At 43.5% G+C, this 16,299-nt stretch overlaps 1 long non-coding RNA gene across 2 annotated transcripts in view; it reads right to left on the reverse strand.

The window, feature by feature from the left end:
• LOC121077075 overlaps nt 1-11,118 on the reverse strand; it is a 57,008-nt gene extending 45,890 nt beyond the window's left edge. For both annotated transcript variants that reach the window (XR_005823885.1, XR_005823886.1), the window contains exon 1: nt 11,004-11,118. This is a non-coding gene — a long non-coding RNA (uncharacterized LOC121077075). The remainder of the gene's footprint in view (nt 1-11,003) is intronic.
• Nucleotides 11,119-16,299: the final 5,181 nt, after the last annotated feature.

Below are 16,299 nucleotides of genomic sequence, written 5' to 3' on the forward strand. Positions count from 1 at the left end.
CTCCCAAGCCATTGATTACAGACAAGATGAGTCACCCAGCTTCTGCAGACATGGCTGCTTCAGAATAAGCATGGAGAAATTTAATGTCACAGACCAAAACTGAGAAATCTTTCAATGCGTGAAGCCCAAGGACAAGGAAAAAGTTGGAGAATGACACTGCTGTAAAGAAAGTAACTGAACATGAGGGATCGTCAACAATATCCGTTCTGCCCCTTGCACACACACACACCCACTCCTTCCCAATAACAACGGCATAACATCAGCTTCTGGGCACTACTCCATGGGATGAGAAATCTGTGAAAGATTATGCATCACACAAGAAAAATATGTTTTTAACACAATGTGCTAATCTCATCCATTCTGCTCCTGGTGTTCCAGTGATGAGCAGGAGGCCTGCTGGATGTTTAGCTTGGGGGTCCCTTCCTAAACTCTCCAGCACAGACTCGTCTTCAGTTCTTCAGGTGGTGGGAATCCACCCAGAAACCTCTCCAGCAGTGGCATTCAATCGTCATTATGAGCAGACCACCCCAACAGCCCTCCTATGCCTGCCCCCAGCAAAGCACCCACTCCCTGGGTAGAGGACAGCAGGGTTACCCAAAGAACACAAGACCAAGAAAGCCATGGCCAACCCTTCCCCAACACTGGTACATGGCCTGGGACCTCCTCTTCAGCTTCTCCCAGTGCTTTGGTGGGTGAGAGGAAGGAACACCATAGTAAAAAAATGCTTGCACCACAACAGTGATCACACTGCACACTCTGTGAGAGCTGCACAGGGCCCCAGTGCTCCAGAGGTAGCGGGTTCAATAGCCCCGGCAAAAAGTAATGATGAAAACTCATTCTTTGCAATAATGCAACAGAAAGTGAGGAGACATTTCAATATAAGTAACAGAACCCCTAGGTTAAGGGAGATTAACAGCAAAGAGGTTTATTAAGCGTGAATCATTTCCTACTTATTGTCCACAAACGCATTAGAGTGTGCTTTTCTTTTCTTTTTCGTAAGCCAAATGTGTAATTGGCATTATTAGTTTTCTCCTCCTCCTCCTTTAGTTTTTAATTAGAGCATAGAGGGGGGAAATGCATATTTGATATGAAGGAGAACTGGAAAGGGAGAATAATAATTCTGACTGTTTCAATTATTCCGACACAAACTGAGCCAGATTTTTGTCAGAGCTCAGCCTCCACAGTCAGCACCGGATCTGAGCTGAGGCAAGTACTCCCTGTGCTCTGTGGGGCTGAGGCACTTGGGAGATCCAGCCTTCACCCAACACAACGTGATGGGTACAGGGCTCCACCTTGGTTTGATTGCAGGGCTGGCACACTTTCAAACCATTGGCCTCACCTGGAAATAGCGGTTCTAGAAGAAGACGACTTCCCATCAACAAATTTCTGCCTTAGGTTCAATGTCTTTTTCCTTAAAACTTCTTATTACTGGAGGTTTCAGCCTTCATGTGCTGAAAGGAACCATTGCCTCTCCCCACCTGTCTGCCACCTTCAGAGTCGCTGCTTGATGTGAACGCGATTGGTCACCCCATTGCTCTATCCTGAATCTTCCTTTGTCCCTTCCTCTCAGTCATCTCTCAAGGCTGTATCTCCCAAACAGATCTCCCTCCCTCGCCCTCCATGGCTACCAACCAGCCTTGCCACAGACACAGCATGTGTCCACCCTAGTCTTTTGCACCAACCTGAATTGTGCTCACTGGAGCCCATTACAAAATTACACTCACAGACCTTGGGTTAGGTGCTCTCTGCTTCCTTTTTCTTCCACCTCTAGTCTTGGGGGGGGGAGTTAACATTGGAGCTGAGAAAGTTGAAGTAACCTTTGAAAACTTGTTTAGTTTTCATCATTCAAGAAACGCTTAAGGAATGTTTTGTGCAGAAGGCACTTAAGTGTAATTATTGTTTCTGAAGTAGCAGAAATATGTTTCAGGTGGTGTATAGTGTTTGCAAAATACCGTCACATTTGTATCTATGGAAACCACAAGATACACATGCCATATCACCATGACTCCATCAGTTAGTTCCATATCATTTTACCAGCATAATTACTCCAGTAATTCAAATGTTTAATTCCAGCTTGTTTTCATTCATAGACATGATTTTATGGCACGTGCGTTTTTCCAAAGCAGATGTTTAACTCAGTCACTTCCAACCTGATCTCAAGGCCACAGGGATTTTGAAAGCTGTGCATCTGCAAAGTCAGTGAGGAACACGCGAGAAGGACTTTGGACCACTCTGATGCTTACTGCAATGCAGGAAGAGATGTGGCTGGCAGTTCCAGATCTGGAGAAGAAAGTTACAAGTGCAGAGCCTCTTGTAACCTCTCCAGTTCCGTTGCTGCTGCCACCATGGAAAGTCAGCTGAAAAAGCCTTCACAAGCAGAGAGGAGCATGACCTTCCCACAGCCTCTCCCCTGCCTGCTGGAGGCCCAGTGCTATGGCATTTCAGAGCGAGGTGCTGGGCTGTGTTCGAGACTTATACTTGACAAATGAATTGGTCTCAGCTGCAGATTCAGCATGTACACAACCCACTAAGTCACTTCAGGGCCTGTCTCTAATTAAATGTAAGCAAGTATAGACACGGATTAGAGAAACACAGACCTCCAAGGAAGATGAGAACTTGTAGTTCCTTCATGACTTTAAACCTCTCCCTATTTCACAGAAGCCCAAATACTTTGTCAATCCTCTTAAATACAAGCTATAGACTCTCCTGATGCAACACACTTGCAGGAGGCAAGTTATCTCAAGCACGTAATTCATTTTAAATGGTATTAATTCTTTCCCATGACAAATGCTGCAGCTGTTCCCACTGACCAATACCTGCACACACCATGTCCCACTGGGAAAAGGGATGATGCTCTCCGAAGATGCACTGCCCATCAGCTGCAATTCAAACACCCCCAGCCCACTCTGCCTTCTCTGTCTGCCATTACAAGGACCACTGGGATAGCTCATACTTTGATGGCAAGAGCCAGAACAACAGGTTTATTCCAGACTGATGTCAAAATCAGAGAACTCAAAAAATATCCCATTGAACTGGAGGGAAGAGGGAGCAGAGTGCTAAGGGTAACAAAAAATTAGTTCAGTTACCTCAAGCAGAAAAATTGGAAATCTTTTCCCTTGATTGCTCCCTTGCTACCTGAAGAATTGACAGCTCCAGCCAGGGAGCAGCAGGGACAGCTTGTTTTGGCAGAGTCAAGCAGCCAGTCATGCTACAGAGGAGAAATTTTGTTGGTGTCCCTATTCCCTGCACACAAGAGGGGAGGCAAAAGGCAGCTGTCACCAAAGACTATGCATCTTGCTCACTTCCCCTGCTTTCAGAGTAATGGACACATACAACTTTAAAAATAATAATAATGAAAAGAAAACTGATGCAGCATACACTGTTCCCTGGAAAACAATAACTTGCATCATCTGGCTATTAAAGGCAAGCTCCATATGATAGATAAGCTTAATGTCAGAGCTTTAGAAAATGACTTTTTCCTCCAATGCAGTTGCAAGAAAGCACAAACAGAGACAGGATTTCTGCTAATAGCGACAGGATCAGTTTGTTGTGTCCTTCATTTCTAGTTATGACGTTAAGATCAACTTTTGAAGTTTCCTGCTTTGAAAAGAAGTAGCCACCCAGACCAGAGTTCTGTTACCTTCCCTAACAACAGCTAACGGCTGAGACTGGTGGGCCTGTGGGAACTTCACACGCTTCTCAGCGATGACATTTAGGGATGCACAAAGCAAACACCAGGAGCACTTTAGTAAACAGAGCTGATTTGTTACATCAAGCCAATGCAGCTAAGCCAGATGAAGGCTACGCTTCAGAAGATGACATCATCTACCATCCCTTGGGTGTTCATTGTCCCAATCCAATTTAACTCATCCATTCGATTTGTAAATAGACAAAGCCTGCAGAATTTGTAAATTAGGAGTGTTTGCCCAGCAAAAGTAAAAGCCCTCACTTTGCATAAAAAACAGCTTAAAAGCATACAAGCAAAACATAAAGCAACAGGGAGGACTACCGAAAATAGACATTACTGAGAGGCAAGCTGCTTAGAAAGTTAGAATTCTGCAACTTTTCATAGACAAAAAGTCACTCATCACATCATTAAAGTCTAATGAGTAAGAAGGCAACATCAAAAATGCCAGAGCACTTACATGATCATGATGCATTATTCTTTGAAGACAGCTTTTGATGCTTTTCTAAACGGAATAATTTTTCCGCATAGTATTTGATGTTGATGTGCAAAACACAACCATGACATTAAGAGAACAGTCTCAGCATTAAGAAGAATTCCCCCAATCTGTGACCTCCTGATATTCTCTAGGTAATTCGTGAACACAAAAGAAAACAGATAATTCAGCCCCCTGCCCCCCCTTTCTTTAACCACATACATTCAAGCCTCTATTCTCCCTTCCCAGTAGGGCAGACGTTTAAGTGTTTCCTTATACTGCTCTTATTCAAGGATGGTCTGCTTGTTACAGCACTACCCTATGAAGGGGAAACATTAATACAATTGCCCACTGTGCAGATTTCCTGTGTGATCTTAGACAAGTCCTAGAGCCTCTCTGGTTTTGCAGGCAAAGCTGAATGGTTCTGAGCGGTTATTATTGGTTTTGTGAGCATTTCTTTTGCCAAATGTGGTTTGCAGGAGCTTGCCAATGCGTCTGCTGGCTGTACCCCCCGGGGAAGTGCTGTGTGTGGCACATTCTGATTTGAATGGCAAGGAATGGGTTTTTTTCAGTCACAGGATGGACTTTGCAAGGTAGCCTGTGTTCTTCCAGGGCCTCCAAATTCACTTTGAAGAGGCAGGAATCACATCTAGGTCTCCCAAGCCTGAAAGCACAGCAATAAGCACAGGAAAGGGATGCTCAGAGGCAGAACCGCAGGATTGCTCACAGCCATTCTGCTCAGCATTCCCAGCAGACTTCTTTCTTGCAAACTGGTGTCAGCCCATGTGTCCCACCCAGCAAGCACCCTCCCTTGTTGTGAGCCCCCAGCCTGCTGCTACTACACTGACAGCCTCTTTCCCGTTTGTTAGCTCCTTCTTCAGTTTTATCCTTCATTCTTTTTATTTTAACTGTGCCACTCCTCTGCAATACATGCCACCTCCTCCCAGAGGCCTCCCATGAAAGGACCCAGACTGCACCTTTTCCAGCCCAGGTCCTGAGCACTAGGTCTCCAAATTCAGGCTCCTCTCCAGGGACCGGGGCACCCGTTTCCAGCTGAGTACCAACATCTCCAGCCCAGACCCAATTCCCAGGTCTTGTCCCATGCCCACGCAAGTGCTCCATCTACCCAGGAGGGATGCCGGCCAGAAAAGCTTCTAGAGGAGCAGTCTGGGGTCCTTGTTGGATGGCTTTCTGTACCTCTCTGGCCTCTGGGTGGGGCAACATGCTGGAGACTTCAACAGTGATCTCATACTATACACACAATGACTCAACAGCTGAAGTTAACCCCGCCCCATGCTATTAGTGCAGTAGGTATAACATCGTCACCACACCGTGATTTATGGTGAGGACAGTGCTGCATTTGCGTCCTTCAGCATCGCAGCAACGTTTTAAGATCCAGCCTCACAGAAGCTTCATTGGAGTAGCTTTTTCCAAAGGGCAATTTAAAACTGAATTTGGAGTGTCAGGCCTGGGATCTTTTCATGGATTTCTGCAAAAGAAAACCTGTGTGCTCTTCTGGGGGCACTAATCCTTCAGGAAATAACAGAGTTACCTGGCTTCACATGCTGGCCACATTGCATACTAAGTGAAAGCAAGGAGTAAAGCCCCTGTTGTCTGCTTAACTAGAGTTAGAGATCTGTTTTGTATTTAATCATTCTGTTAAAAGGCAGAGGCACTAAGCACTGTGACAGGCCTTCTCTAGTGAATCTTCCCTCTGAACACTGTTTCCTCCAGCCCTCCGGCGAGGTCACCCCATGCCTGGAGGCTGTGGCTTATTAGAGCAAAGCCTGCTTCCTGCACAGCAGGAGCTGATCGGGTGCATTACGAGCACAGCCATGTGGCTCCCAGTGTCTTTGTCAGTGGAGGAGATGGTTGTGGGAGGTAACACTGCAACTATCATAGCAGAAATGCTGACAACAAGTAGAGGATCTTAGCATCATCATTTTTAAAAATAATAATAATAAATAAAAACACACACACTTTCCTCTTTCTAGAATTCACAGCAATGACAAAAAATATCATGGTTACATGTATTAAAAAAAAAAGACAAGGCCAAAAACACAGTTCGTTGTTATCTTATTTGAATTTAATTTTGGTCCCCTGGAGCTGGTTCAGAAATTGATTGGTTTGTGTTTTTAGGCTTCTTTAGATGACAGCAGAAAAGTAACAGACTTCATTAGAAGCCTACGGTAAAGCCACATTTGTTTTGCTTTTGAAGTTAAAGTTTTTATGTCCCTTTTTAGAATAAAGTTTCCAAAATTACTTTCCCCTAAAAAAAAGTATTGATTTTTTTTTCCCCTTTGTATCAATCATTGCCTTGCTATATTGCTGGGATCAAAATCTGGTATTTTAGTTTTATTATAAGCCAGTGGTCTGAAATCTGGAGAAGGCTCTCCTTACACAAAGGGCCCTGCTGCCTTTGCTCAGGGGTATGGCTGTTACCTGCCCGGCCACACATGGCATAGCCGCCACCACCAGTGATCAGGAACTGATTTTCTTGGCCATGAGACTCTCCTGAAGATTTTGCCAGATCATATTATTCTGTCAGGGAGTTATTTAGAGAAACACCAGCATATGAAAATAAGCCTACTCTTTTCAGATCTACATAAAATCCTAGAACATCATGTTACATCATGTTACAGGCCAGTGAACTTGTGATGACAGTGCACCCCACTGAAACACCAAGTGCCTCTCACAGGACCTGTTAAATGGTAGCTTGGATTTATTCTGTGCTCATTAGGCTAAAGATACAACCTCACTATACACACAGCAAGAAACTCATATCAGACTCCATAATATGGACATCCCTCTTGCAGTTTAGCAGTCTTCTACTGAAGACCACTTAAGATGCTAAAACCTGATCTTGGGATAGGAGTATGTAGAGCATTCAGAAAGAAAGGAGCAAAATTAAACTGTCCATTTTCCCTTTTGAAAGAAGTCTTGAGGTTCCCTGCAAGATCTCCTGCTATTTAATGCATTCTTGATGGGCCAGAAGAGCAATGAGCAGCAAGGCAGCAACTTGTGCAGATGACACTGGGGTTCAGATTAGTCCAGATCTCCACTCATCTTTATGGGGTTTGGTCCACTGGAATAACCCTTGCTATCAGCAATTACAGCTGCTTCTCTGCTACTGCCTGTGAAGCCCATTTTGGTGAGCTACGTGGAAGCTTGTGCCCACCCTTCCCCAACATGGGAACAGGGCCAGCCACGGCAGGGCTGACTGCATGTCGCATAAAAGCAGGGAGCAGAACTCCAAACACTTGGATTTTAGGACTTAATACTTGAAAAGTGGTGAATTAAGTCTCACCACTTCTGTTCTAAAAAAATAAAAATAAGTAAAACAAGAACTACAGATCGCTCTTAGAAGGTTTCATTTACTCTATACAGTCTTTTATAAAAACCCTGATGACATTCATACATATGTATTTCTCTACCTTAAGCCCCTTAATACATCAGTTAAGAGGAAAAAATACACACTAGTAAAATACATTCATACATTAAATATGATGAAGTACAAAGCACATATGAGATAGCTGTGAAATATTTATTTTCTTGTAACTACTTTCTCCATTAGGATTCTGGCTTGATACTTTGTATAAGATGCAGTTTCTCCTGCAAGGTACAGCCAGTGGAAAATGGCAAACAATTTTTCTCTCAGTTAAGAGGATGACAATGATGCCCAATACATCAATGAAATTTCAGTCTGTGTTAGCATCACTGATGGAACAGGAAATTGGATTCCACTGTCTAATCTATTGTTAATGATTTCACTTCATAAATACACTTAGTCTTCATCATAACTTCTTGTTGTTGGAAATAGTTAAAGATTTGGGGCAAATATTCTTGGAAGAATCAATTATCAGCAAGGCATGTCCTAGTATTTTGATTTATAGATTTTTCACCAGCAAGAGACCTTGAATCCAGGTTTGGCTAGAAGGTATAGAATGAGTGCCATTGCTTCAGCCTCATGGTAGAAAACAAGGCATGCTTTCATAGGCTGAAATCACATCTACAGGAAGGGCCCAGTGTACTGCAATTTCATAGAGCAGGAACTCTGGATTAGTTCCATTAGTTCCACACAGTGTGAGGAAGGAATGCACCACCATCTCCAAACAGTGGTGTGCTACTGAGCAAATCCCTCACACCAGGAACCTGTGCCAGCAGTACAGGAGTGACAGCATGACACCATAGCATATATGCAGGTAGACGTAGGATATTAATCTTCTCTGGTATTCTTCCCTTGTTCCATCCTGAAGGCCTCTGTTCCTGTTCTTCGTCTCAAATGTTCAGGCTGTTGAAGTTTGTTACAGCAATAAGTTCTGCAAATGTGCTTAGAGTTACACTTTGGACATATGTTAAATAGGAGGGTGTCTGAGCAGTGAGTCAGGACCTTGCCACACTTCCCACCAAACATCACACCATATTTCTCCCTACTGTACTGTCTTAACAGTCTGTCATCCTTTCACAGCCATGAAGTCCCAGCTCCTCTAAATCACAGAGGCAAGGTCTTTATATGGCCAACATCTCCCTGAAGAGTGAATCACCTGGAACACGAGCCTGAGAGAAATACAAGACTCAAGTTCTCCGTGTGGGAAGATGGGAGAAAAGCAGCACCAGAGATACAGACATTTTGGTAACTAGTAAGTTCAGTACCAGGTGAAAAATAAGACAGCCCAGACATAGGGTTTATGAACAAATATTGACCTTAAAAAATTACAGCTTCACTCTGGTCAGAGCAAAGAAGTTTGAAAGCCTCTGGGGTTTGCACTGGCTCCAGCCAAGAATAAGGCTCTATGCTAGAAGGAAAGAGTAAGTAATATATAATGCAGTATTTTCAAGCACAAAATAAAGTTTCATGTTTCCTACTAAGCTCCACGGGGGAATTTTAGTATTATGCATTACTTGAATTTTTGAATGATTCAAGTAAATACATCACAAATAGCAAAGGAAATGTGTTTCAATAACACAGGTGTCCACATGAATATATGCATGAATCCTGGCGCATATTTTTATTTTGCTAAGAATTGAAAAGTTGCCCTCTGGCATTTCTCATTGCTGTTTGCTGTAAATCTCAGATGAGAATGCAAACAGGAAAGGACACAAAACTCATTGGTAATCCTGAAGAAACACTGCATCAGCCCAAAAGGCTCAGATTACTCAAAGCTGCCTGATGTATCCATATGGCAATAATTAAAACAGCAGCTGGACACCCTGTAATACTGGAGTGCCATTCAAACTGGACATCCCAGGCAGGGACAACCTACACAAAGAGTTATCCAACCAAAGCCACTACATTCTTTAAATTTAATCCTCACATTTTCTCTATCACAACATCCCTCCCTGCCTTAGTCTCTCTTCTTGTCCCTGTCATCCCACCCATCTCTTCCTTTCTCAGTCACTCTCAACACAACAGCCTGTGAGCTGCAAAGTCTGCGGGTCAGGGCTGTATATGTTCATTTTTGTCTTCTGCACTAGTTGCTCCCGGCATTAAGGGTTTTTTGCTCTAGATGGGTCTTTGATTTGCTTCTTTAAACAATCCTTGTATTGTGTTTGCATATATTAAACAGAACATATAGCACAGAGTGGGGGAAATGGATGCTATTTTTAAAAATAACTTAATGGCTAGACTATTCATTTGATGATTCAGAAAGAAGCTGCAAGTTTTGCCCAAAGAATATCAAATGCTCTGATCATAAAACAGCATCTGGATTTCCCATGGAAATATTGATCTGATGGGAATGTCAGTGGCCAAGAGACAATGCTGTAAACACAACTTTACTTTCAGTCCAATTTCAGCTCTGTGGAGCAGAGGAATCCTGGATAACAAACCATTTGCCAGAAACCCACTCTCCATCCACCAGAAGGATAATAATCCTTTGCCTTGATGACATTCAGTCTTGTTTGGCAATTTGCTATTCAGCCTAACATTTGCGATAATATCAGTGGCCTAAGAAGAAGCACATTTGTTTGAGCAACGGTCATGACATTTTCTCCCCTTTACTTTTACTGAAATAGAGTCTAGCAGCCTGCTTTAATTCATGAGCAAATGAAAGTGATGCTCATGCTACCTGTATTGCAGCCTTGCAAGCTGTTCATTTAGGTGGCATTTCCACTGGTCCAAACGCGGATCAAAGAGTAGAAAATATAATAAGCACTTGCTCAACAACACCTTCTACATCCTTCCTGAACTGTAACAGCAATGTAACACAAATGGCGTGAAAGGAAATGAGACAAGGAAATTTGAAGTTTTTGAAGACAGATACTATTTTCACTGCAAACCACAGACTTTTAGCCACAAACAGTCATGAAATTCCCGATTCCTTGAGGTATCAGGCCAGAGCTAAAGGTCTCTTAAGATATACATGTAAACTAGCCTTGTTGCCTGTACTTTGCTTTCCTATTTCCTTCCCAGCTATTAGCTCCTCAGGCAGCGATATTTGCTCAGATTAGTTTTCAAACAACAAAGAACAAACTTGCTCTCTCCCCTCCTCAGCTGGGCAGCCACAGCTCCCAGGTCACAGCTACCTCTATACCCTGCAGCAGGGAATTGTGCTTATAATGAAGAAAGTCTTTTTCCACAAAACTACAACAAAGTAAGCACTCAGAGATTAAAAAAAAAAAAAAAATCACACAAGCTTCTGTTTCTGCTTGTCTTCTACAAGGCTGCTATTGCTCTGTTCTTTCTGCAAAGTTGATGCTTTCCTCGGAGCACTGCATCTCTTTAAGACAGAAACACTAGCATTTATAGCTCTTGCATACTCTATGTAACCCCCTTCCACCTAGCTGTTCCTGGAACAGACATACTGCTAGTCTGGCTTCCCATAAACGTCAGGGTTCTGTTACCTCTTCAAGCTGACCCCCAGATCGAATCCATCCACTGAGTTCCCAGCAGCATCTGCAGATAACAACACAGGCAAATAGTAGACAACAACACTCACTGCTCCTAAGCTTTAAAAAATAAAAAGCTACCTCAGGTTATATATATGCCTCTTCCTTTTTGCCCATTTTGGCCTAAACAAGCTCATTAGCTTAATCAGCAGCCGCTGTAAACCCAGCCCATTTTAACTGAAAGTGATCAGAAGCAGCAGCACATGTGGAGTGTGAGGAAGAGAGAGCAACTACGGAGGGATGGCTGTGAGCAGCAAGGGGCTAGAAGAGGCTGAGTTAAGCAGGTTTAAAGTGAAAAGCTTGCAGAAACAGGCAAAGCAGAGAGACCTCCATAAAGCATAAGCATTGTGAGACAGAACTGCTACCAGACAGTGCCTTGGACTGGCAGCAGCAAAAGCACAGAAGTGTCGTGCCTGATCAGAAAGACAGAAAACTGCCTTTTTTTTTTTTTAATGTGTAAACTTTTTTCCCTATGCAATAGCATCTCTGCATCAAGCAGGGAATTTGTGTGGCCACCCCTCTAGCACATGCAGCACTGGTACCAGTTGCTCCGTTAATCCCAGCACAGGCAGGGGAACCTGCGTGGCCACGGAGAGTGCCTGTGGGAAGGGAGCCTGGAGATGTTATCAAGCAGCAAAGATCTACACAAACAATTTAGCACTAGTTCAAACATCTCATTAATTTAATTTATATGGAAAAGCTGTCAGCTTTAATTTTAGTTAAATACTGAACCACAGGTGAACCTTGTGCCTGTGAAAACTGCAAAGAGAAAAGCTCCACATTTTGTCAATCGACAATGCCATGGCCTTATTAACCCTTGCCAGAAAGGCAGTAGAAAGCCAACACAATAACTTCCTGGGAAGCCCAGGACTTTTCTAGGCAGTACCACAACTGAAAGCTATGTGTTTGCAGCAGAAACATAGCAGCTGTGTTTCCGTGATATCATGGACTGCGAACAGACCCAAAAGCAAAGCAGCCGTAGCTGAAAGATGAAAGCTGCTCTCCCTGCGCTGGCTGGAGGAGCAGCTCTCTGCTGCATACAGCATTTGCACCTTGCAGTTTTTCCAGGTTCTCCTTCGTGCCTAAGATCTGTTAGCATGTAACTAGGGCACAGGTGTGATAATAGGAGCTTTGACACCAACTGCTCTGCCCTGTTAAATTCCTTGCCTCTGTATATATTTTTGATGGGCTTGGAGTGAAGGCTGCCTTTTTTATTTTTCTGCTTGTTTAATGGAGCGCTGAGCATTGTCCAACTAGAACTTCCCAGTTCTCCCAAAGACATAGAGCACAAGCACTAACTGAAAAGCCACCTGCTGCTACGAGTAGGTGAGATGGACCCTCAAGCACTTCTCCCTCCAACCAGCTCTTGCCAAAATTCCCAGCATGCCGGCCACACCCCCCACTTCAGATTTAGTTTCCTCAGGTCACCCACTGAAAAATGTGATGCCAAAACTGAACCTGACTAGGAAGGACTAGAAATGAACATGCCATAAAAGCACTTCCCCAGGGCAAAGCTCCTTTCCCCAGTCTGGGAAGCAGGTGAGCACCCTCTAGGATTATACTGGGAAGGATGCTGCATGCTGCCTCCTGCCTGGGTAGGCTGCTGGTGCCAGGGTGCTGCAGGTGTGTGAATTCCTGTGGCTGCTCCCACTCCCTGGTTCATTTTGGGTAAATGAGCTGGAACACAACTCCATCTGCCAACTGCTGTTCCGGTGCAAGCTGTCCATGCACCAGCAATGCACCAAAAACACTACTCCAAGACGTCATGGAGGCATCACCTTTTCTTTGGGTTCATGTAAGTCTCAACTTCGAAAGCAAGGAATAAATCCAATTCTTCAAAAACACCTATTATACCATGATGGCTCTGGTCAGAAGCTCCCCCCAGCCTCTTGCAAGTGGGAAACGAGCACCAGCAGAGGGAAAAGAGCATGGTGCACCCTCCCCACCTGTCTCATGCTTCTCCCCTGCTAGGGTCCTGCCAACTCTTATGTTGAGTATTGGATGCAATATTCCCCCTAGAGCAGTGCATAAAATCTCTCTCTGTATTTCAGCTGTACATGTTTTTCACATCCTCCTTACTCGGTGCTTTGTTTTAAGAGTGCATCCTCCACAGTAATTTCATAGGTTTCTATTCCTAGCTTCAGGAGAGGGAAGGGAGAATCTAATAATATTGATGAATAATCAAGCTGCTGCTAAGAAGTCTGCCTTTTCTTTTATTTAAAAAATACCTGCTAGGAGAAGTAAAAAAGATGTGTCATTGTGGACTGTAACAAATGGGGTAACTGATAAATTAGGGGCCATGCTCCCAGGCATATTGTCAACATCAGAGAAAGAAAACATAGCACCGTAACTTCAAAGAGCATGGACAGTCTAGAAAAGAGATCACTTCATAACAGCTGACACCCTGAAAGGTGAATTCTGTTGAAAAGCACATTTGGGTTTATTTTCCTTTGAAGAAACACCCACCCATTTCCTGCTGTTGTCTTAACTTGTTGAGATCCATTCACTAAAGTCTATCTGATTAGACAGTGCTGGTAAGATAAGGATTGCAATGACTTTGGGGATGGTTGGCATGTGTCTTTCCATGTGGTTCATTCTTGTGGCAGAGCCTTCCCCTTGAAGTCCAACCCTTGCCCAAACTGCACAGCAATAAGCCAACTTGTGTGCAGACCCAGGGTAATCACCACAATTGGTTTGCAGAAAATCACTCTGAAACTACAGGGGACCTGATAAAATGGCAGTAGAAGGAAAAAGCTGCTCAAAGAGATGTCATCAGAGCTCATGTGGAGAAAAAAAAAAAAAAAAAGAGGAAAAAATATTATTAAATTGTAACAGATACCTTTGGGGTAACTGTACAGCTGCTTCTTTATTATCTCCAGGAGCATCATTCATCGCTTAGCAGCAGGGATACAAAGGTAACGAAACAAGTCACTGGGGTTTTGACAAAATACATTGATCAAGTCGTAGGTACAGGGAACTCAGAGATGTGCAGCAGTGGGGCCCTGTGCTCCATCTGCCCACCCTGAGCCCCAGAGCCCTGGGAGGCTCCCCAGCACATCATGCTAGCGCTGCAGCTTTTTTGCACCAGCTCTTTCTCTAAAGGTATTGTCTCATGTTTGGGATGACCAATAATAATAACCCCCAGTTATAATAACTATATTAATATTATATAATAATAACCCCCAGTGAATTTAGACTGGCACAAGGCAGCTGATGCAAGAACTAACAGACTGGTTTCTCATACATGCACATGCCTGGAGACATGATTAACGAGGAAAATTAACAAATTGGAGACTCCAAATTAAAAAAAAAAAAAAAAAAAAAAGATTCTTGTATTTCTAATAAATAATCCTCCCCGCTGCTAAATGAAAGGAAACTGACCATCCGCAAACCACCCCCTTGATATCTGGGACTGTCGCATTCTGGCATAACCAGCAGTATGGTGTACATGTGTTCAGCAGATGGGCATTTACTGCCCTGGGCTATGGGAGCTCTTTAGGCCCTCGCAGCTGATGCTGCTGGACCAGAAGCACTGCTTTCACACTGTTGTCTAGCCAGGCAAGAATCCCCAGTGCTGCTTTTCACTGCTTTCACATTTATTTTAAGCTCTTCGCAAAACCACAAGAAACTTTCTGAATTAGGCAGGGAGAAGCTCGGCTAAGTTGAAGAAAATATTAAGGCAGGGAAAAAAAAAAAAAAAAAGGAAAAAGGATGAACATTGGTAATAAAGTTGGAAAAAAGACTGAGAAAAACCCAGGTGTGCTAATAAACCCATGGCTTCCCGAAGAAGAGCTGACAGAGCCATCTACCGCTCACCGGGCTCTGCAGCACTGCAGCCACATCTGCGTGGAGCCCTGGTCCAGCACAGCCCACTCTGGTCCCAGCTGCCAGCAAAGGAAAATGTGGAAGCATCTTCCCGATGGAGTTTGTTGTTATAACTATTACTTTGTAACATCAAGGGAAATAAGAAAAAATATTCTGTGGCATAAAGGAAAGAACACGAGGCCCATAAATAATACATAAAAACAAGAGACTGATATTTCTTGTATCTGTTTAAAATAACTTTAGCATGGGTATAAAATACCATAAATATCAAAGCCTCAGTACAGCCTGTATATGACAAGTCACAGACTAGTCAGAATACACTCTCTGAGATCTGAATCATGGCCACTTATCTATTCACTTTTATTGGGGGGGAGGGGGGATTAATAGCATCTCTCAGCAGAAAGTTATTTCTAGTCTTCTACTTTGCAAAGGGAACTGTCATTTCATTATTTCGGTGGGTGTAATGGCACATGCTGTACCAACCATATGCAATCAGAGAATTAAATGCTGGCTCAGATCTGAAGACATAATGAGATACACACATTTTTTTAATGAGAAAAATGATTGAAAATAAAACCCAGTACAGTGCTAAACACAGATGTCTCCAGCATTATGAAACTTTCTGGAAATGAAGATTCTAAGTTGCCATTGTTTCGAGTGCTTAAGACTCAACTGAAAATTGCCATTTTTACCTTTTTTTTTCAGAAAAAGGGTTTGTACAAGGCGCATGGTGCACATTCAACAGTCCAACTCATTGCCAGTCATGAACTGGTGACGCAAACATGATAAAATCTTCCTGTGACATTGGGGACTTGTGATATAGGTGGGTTTGGTTTGTTTCTTTTCTTTTTTTCTTTTTTATTTATTTATTTATTTATTTATTATCTACCATGCAAAGAGCAATCTGGGACCCTAAGGAGATTAAAGTCCTTTCTTATCAAGGGGGGGGCTTACAGATGCAGCGATGGTATCCTCAAGTGCTCCTGACTGGCTACATGAATCCAAATTCATTTAGAGACCTCCATCAGACACAGCCCTGACTTCCATGCAAACCTGTTCCTGGACATGTTCCCTGGCTGATGAGGGAGGATGCAATGGGAGTCAGCAGACAGAAGCCTCGCTGCCAGCTTTCACCCTGCCTCTGCCCTTCTCTGCCTCAGCATCCCCACCTGGAAAATGGGCACATCTCCAGTGGTCCTACATCACTGGGTGGAAAGCTCTACGGAAGTGGTGAGTGCTAGATACAGTCTCTACAGGTGATTTCAGTTAAGCAAATGGGTCATTCAGACCATCTTCTAGCAGGCATATAACTTCTTCATCCCCTCCTCTCCCCTTTCAAATACTGTCCTGTGTGCCCTTCTACCAGTGTGACAGCCCCTCTGCAATCTGTGGAAAATTCCTGCCCATAGATCACCTTGGTGGATTC

This window comes from Cygnus olor, chromosome 13 (genome assembly GCF_009769625.2).
Source record: "Cygnus olor isolate bCygOlo1 chromosome 13, bCygOlo1.pri.v2, whole genome shotgun sequence".
NCBI lineage: Eukaryota > Metazoa > Chordata > Aves > Anseriformes > Anatidae > Cygnus > Cygnus olor.